This window comes from Choloepus didactylus, chromosome 25 (genome assembly GCF_015220235.1).
Source record: "Choloepus didactylus isolate mChoDid1 chromosome 25, mChoDid1.pri, whole genome shotgun sequence".
Lineage (NCBI taxonomy): Eukaryota > Metazoa > Chordata > Mammalia > Pilosa > Megalonychidae > Choloepus > Choloepus didactylus.
The window spans coordinates 2924729-2931053 of NC_051331.1; positions in this window are offsets into that span (position 1 = coordinate 2924729).

The window sequence follows — 6325 nt, forward strand, 5'->3', positions numbered from 1 at the left end:
CCGGGCCAGCCGCCACTCGCTCGGGGTGACTTGGCCGGGCCCGCTCCCCGCCTCCCGCAGCCCGCGCCTTATTTGGGCCTGGGATTTTCTTCAAGGAAAAAAAAAAGAAAGAAAGATCCAAACCGTTTCCATTTTTAACCTGGTGACACAGACCCCGTGTGGGCACAGGTGGTGAGTGCAGGGCCGGCCCCGGAGAACCCACCACGGCCGGGCCTGGGGTGGGATGTCCCGGCAGCCTCAGTTTCCCCATCTGCTGTTGGAGGCCTGAAGGGGGCCTGTGGGTGGCAGCAGAGTGGGGGTGTGGAGGGGTTGAGGGGTTCCTGGCCGCCCTTCTCTTCCCTTCTGGGTCTCGCCTCCAGGGACTGGGGCTGTACAGTCAAGCTAAGCCTGCCACTGCCTCCAGGGAGCCTGCCCAGATTTCTCCCAGTTCATTTCCTCTGTCCTTCGGTCTCTTTTGGTCTTTTCTCTCTTGGACCCTCTTTGTCTCTCACCATCTCTCTCTCTCTCTCTCTCTCTCTCTCTCTCTCTCTGTCTCTCTCTCTCTCTCTCTCTCCACCCCTCTGGGTCTCACCTCCAAGGACTGGGGCTCTACAGTTAGGCTAATCCTGCCACTGCCTCCAGGGAGCCCTCCTGTATTTCTCCCACTTCATTTCCCTCTCTCCTTTGGTCACTTTTGGTCTTTTCTCTCTTGGACCCTCTTCATCTCTCACCATCTCTCTCTCTCTCTCTTTCTCCCCACCCCTCTGGGTCTCATCTCCAAGGACTGGGCTCTACAGTTAGGCTAGTCCTGCCACTGCCTCCAGGGAGCCCTCCTGGATTTCTCCCACTTCATCTCCCTCTGTCCTTTGGTCCCTTTTGGGTGTCCACTGCATTTGGCTCACAAGGGTGAGAAAGCCAATCAATCGATTGATCACAGTGTCCCTCAGAAACACTTGGAGGCCAAAGACTCAATTCCCCGATACCCTCCCTTGCTCAGGACCCAGCAGTGGCTCCCCAGCATCCCCTGGAGCCAGCCCCAGCTCCTCGGCTTCTCACTCAAGACTCCTGCCCACCCCCCCCCAAGTCTCCCCTCCCTCCGAGCCTAGAGATCCTCCCACTGCCTCCCAGACACAGCTGCCATGTCCCACCTCCTCCCATGTACCCGAGCAGCCCCCTCTTCTCTAGCTCTCACAGGCAGTGTGAGCTGAGTTCAGGCAGATGTAATCGCTCATTTATTCACTCAACAAACACACAGTGCTCCCATGTGCTGAGTCCTAGTGCATACGTAGAATGTGGGCTCTGTTATTGCTATTATGATTTGCTCATCACTCTTGGGCTGTCACATGCTTTGGGACAGGCCTGTGCTGCAGACTTGTCTGTGGTCCCCTCAGTATCAAGCAGAGAGAAGATCAGAAAATACTTGTTAAAGAAAATTAGAAGCTCCCCTTACACACACATACACATGCACACACACGCTTCTCTGCCTAGGGAACTTCTATTCACCCCTCAAGGCCCACATCAGATGGCCCCTTCTCTAGGAAGCTTTCCTGGATGCCCAGACAGAGCCCTGGACCCCAGTCTCAAGGCAGTGGGCTTTGATGTGGGATGGGGTGAGGGGGACAGGCCTCATCATCTCCTGCCGAAACTGTGGAAGGAGTGGGATCAGGGTGGGGAACTTGGGGGTCAGGTCAAGATGCAGAAACCCAACTCCCCTCTGCCCTGCCCTGTTCCTTTGCTGCCCCCAAGCCAGCTCCTTCCTCTTTATCACTCTGAGAATTCACCTGCATGGCGTGGGGGCCGAAAAAGCAGCAAACAGAATGTTCTGGAACCTCTATCTCATTCTAGGGACATTAGCTTCTCCACAGCTCAGAACCCTCCCCAGCTCTGCTCTCCATCCGTCCCTCATCCCCCTGCCCCCCACCCCACATCCTGACTGTGAAGAGTCTATTATTTCCCCTTGCAACAAAAGGAGAGCATAATGATGGCATCTCAAAGAATGCCGGTGAAGATGAAAGCACATGAGGTTGATAATAAAGAACCGTTTATCGAGGGCTCAGGGAGAGGCTTGTTTCTCTCCCCCTTTGGCAGAGGAGGAAGCTGAGGTTTTGTCCTCTAGGGCGCACGGCTGACCATAACCCACGGCCAGCCAGGTGCAGCTCTAGAAACTGGCCACGGCTATCAGCCCCTCCTCATTTTACAGATGGGGAAACCAAGGCCCGGAACAGCTTGCCCAGTGGTGGCCCCGCTTGGGAGGCACAGAGGTGGGACCTGATCCTGCCCGGTGCCCTCTGCCTCCCTGCCCATCTCCAGCCGGGTCAGCAGCGGTCAGCCCCCCACCCCTGCTGTCCCCGGGGACTCCAGGGCTGTCCCCACGCAGGTGGTGTGGCTAATTCTGGGCCTGATGCCACCGTCTTGGAAAAGGGATCCCTCCTGCAGGAGCTGCCCATTCTCTCCGTGGCCTTGTAGGGTGGGTCTCCTGCTTAGGGGGCCCCCCAAGGTGGAATCTGATGCCGAAGAGGGAGAAGGGGACAAGCAGTGGATTTCAAGCCACTTGGGGCCGGGGTGACGTCCCCTCTGCGTAGTTGCCCACGGAACACCCCAGGAGCTGTAGCTGGGCGGCCGGGAGGGCATCTGGGGTTCCGGGCCCCTGGGGGTCTGGCCCAGCTGTCTGGGACTCGAGGTGGATGGCGGCTGCCATTTATAGCTCAGAAGTCAGACTCTCAGGGTCACTTGTGAGTGGACGTGGGCAGAGTGTCTGTTTCACGCCAGGTGCTTGCTGGCTTTGGGGATGTGGTGGTGGAGAAACCCAGCCTGGTGGAGAGAGACAGCAAAGACCTGCAGAGAATTATGGGCTCAGGGCTGCCCCAGAAGCAGACCCCGAGACGGTCTTCGAGAGCGAGTTGTTTATTTGGGAGGTGGCCCCAAGAGCCACGAGCAGGGCAGTGGGGAGGTGAGGCCGGGAAGGGCAGGCAAAGAGGGGTGCATTTTCAAGAAAGTGCCTGCCGGGGGCAACCGGGGATCTGTCTCTCCAGCGCCCTCTGGGAGGCAGTGGAGAACACGCACCTCCGGGTTTACCCACCCGAGGGGCAAGCGAGCTGGGACATCGAGCCACCAGAATGGGGACAGGGCGCTGACAGTGACCCCTAAAGCTGTCAATGGGATATATAATGCGGGGACTGAGTAATCGTGGGCAGAAATCAGGGAGGGCTTCCCAGAGGAGGTGGCAATTGAGGTGGAGCCAGTGCTGCAAGCAGAGGGAAAAACATATGCCCAGACTGCGGTGGGGAGGGACTGCAGGCGGTAGAGGAGGCTTGAGAGAAAGGGGGAGTGTGGGGGTGACGGGGTGCAGGGATCAGAGACAGAGGAGAGTAAGGGGGTGACCCCTCCTACCCATCCCTCACCCCCAAATATACCTCCTGGAGTTCGAGGCATGCAGAGAGAATAAGGTGACAGGCTTCATTCTCTGGGACCGCAGGAACAATGTACCCCAAACCAGAGGCTTAAAACAACAGGAATTTATTATTGAGATGCCGGCAGGACAGTGCACCCCACTCTAAAACCTGTAGGAGAGAGTCCTTCCTGGCCTCTGTCAGCTCCTGGTGGCCCCCCCCACCATCCTTGCCGTCCCTTGGCTTGTCCATCACCCCAAATTTCCTCTTCTTATAAGGACAGCAGCCGTGTTAGATTTGGGTGCACTCTACTCCAATTTAACCTCGTCTTAACGCATCTAATCATACTCCAAAGACCCTATTTTCAAATAGTGTCACATTAGGGGACCAGGCGTTAGGACTTGAGCAAATCTTTTGGGGGGCACAGTTCACCCCAGAACAGGGATAAGGTGAATTTACTGAAGAGAGGTGGGAAAGAAGAAAAGATGTTCTCAGTTGCACCCTGTGGAGTCTTGCTCGTTTAATACTAATATGACCGTGATGATGATAAAATGGCATTGGCAGAGGGTGATTCACACAGCGCCACGTGCCGGGAGGTTGGCGAGGAAGGGCACTCGCTGACCCTTCCCCAAAACCTTGTGCATTGTGTACATGGAGTCCTGCAGCCGCGGAGATCACACAGCAAAGCCAGCTCTGGACCCTGTGTCTGTCTGATTTCTGGACACCCTAAAACTGCCACTGCCCATCCCCGATGCCACATTTTTCTAAGGGGCACAGGGGGAGGGGCAATTCGGAGTTGGGGGCAGGGAGCAAAGGGTCCCATGTGCTCTGGGACTCTCCTAGCCAGACTGTGAGGTTACTGTGTGGGTTACAGCATCTGCTCACAAATGCTGAAAAACAGGCATGACCACAAGTTTGCGTCATCGTCATGGTAATTAATAATAATTATAGTTAACGCTGACATGGCTCTCTGTCTGCCTACACTGTTCTAAGATCCTTGCAGGCATAAGCTCACTTGTTTTCCAGAATAACCTCACAAAGCAGGGATGTTTATTCTCATTTTGCTTAGGAGACACCGAGGGACAGAGAGGTTAAGTAACTTGCCCAAGACCACACAGCCAAGAAGTAGCAGAAGTTTGAATCCAGGTCATCTGACTCCTGAATTGAGAGAACTATCAGTCATCTGCGACTGTCTCCAGCCCCAGTTACTCTCACCGATGACTGCCACTGCCCGTCCAGGAGACAACTCTCCCTGGGTGTCTTGCATTTTGGTACATTCTGTGAAGCTTCTGTTCAAGGATGTCTGTGTAGCAAACAGCCTTGGAAGATAGAGGGCGTTTCTTCTTGTGGAGCAGAGAGCAGTGTTGTTTGCTGTCCAGACCATAAAGATAACGTGTCCCTCTGCGATAAAGGCTGGGCAGCTCTCCTGCAGTTCGCTCTAAAAGATTGGGTTTCCTAAGGGTGGGGTTTCTCAACTGCGAGGCAAACCCACCGTGCACTCAGCCTCCACCTGTCCCCGTTGGGCATGGATGGGATTTGGCACAAACATGAAACTCAGGCTGTACCACGGGTAGTAAGTCCCTCATCTCTGACCCTGGTTATCCTCCAGCATCTGTGAAACTGTGACAGGCTGAACTGTCAGCTTGGAGTAGGAAAGCATCTCTGATCCATTTATTTGTGTTTTTTTTTTTTTTTCTGTAGGATGTTGAGCACATCCCTGACCTCCACGCAGCTGATACCCCTCCCTCCCACCTCCGAGTTGTGACAACCAAAAATATTTCCAGATATTGCCAGAATCTCCTGGGGGCAAGTCACTCTCCAGCTCCCCTAACTTGTTGAGAAGTGCAGTTTTAAGGAAAGATCTAGACCTTGGGCAGCTGGCAAAAGCTGCCCTCTTCAGCTTAGGGTGTCTGATTTCCTGAGAAATCCATCTACATTGCCAAATTAGGTGGAAATCATTTTTTAAAACACCCTCATTTCAAAATTGGCATGTTGGTTGACGGTTGCCTCTTCAGCAGTGTGGTGGGTTGAATTTGGTACCCCGATTTGCGTGTGTTTTTAGTCTCCATCTGTTCCTGTGGGAGTGAACCCCATATAAATCAGACCTCTTAAGATGTGACTTTTATTTAGGGTGTGGCCAAACTGAGTGAGGCTGGCCCTAAATCCGGATGACTGGGGCCTCATAAAAAGCCAGAAAACAGCAGAAAAAAAAAAAAAATCAGAGGAGCAGAAGCAGGGAGAAGACATCTCCATGTGATGGGAAAGCCAAGGATCCCCAAAGATAGCCAGTGGCCAGAGCCAGAGCTCTGCAGTCTTTGAGGAGAAAATAAGCCTTGTATCTTCAGGTTGGACTTCTGGCCTCTGAAATCGTGAGTCAATAAATGCTTGTGGTTTAAGCCAACACCTTGGGTGGTGTTTGTGATAGCAGCCCAGGTAAACTAAGACAGGTGTTATCAACCTGTTGCCTCTGCCCTACTCTGTGTGTGGCCAAGATCTCACCCTGTTGGAAGCTGTTGGGGTGTATGGAAACTGGGCAGGTGATGGGATGGGCAGAAGGGATATGGGGAGGGGGTCCCAATTGCATCTCCTAGGACCAACCAATCTGTGTGCCAAAGATGCTTTCATTTACTTGATATTTTTCTTTAAATTTCCCAAATCAAAAGAAATCTCAAATGGCTCCTTCAGCATCAGCCTAAGTGCAGGTTTGAGGTGCTAGTTGTGTTTTATCTTGATTCACCTTTTTTTTTAATAATTCAATTTTATTGAGATATATTCACATACCATGCAGTCACACAAAGCGTACAATCAATTGTTCTCGGTACCACCATATAGTTGTGCGTCCATCACCAAAATTAATTTTTGAACATTTTCATTACCACACACACAAAAGTAATAAGAGTAAAAATTAAAGTGAAAAAGAACAATTGAAGTAAAAAAGAAAGCTGGGTGAGTTTTTT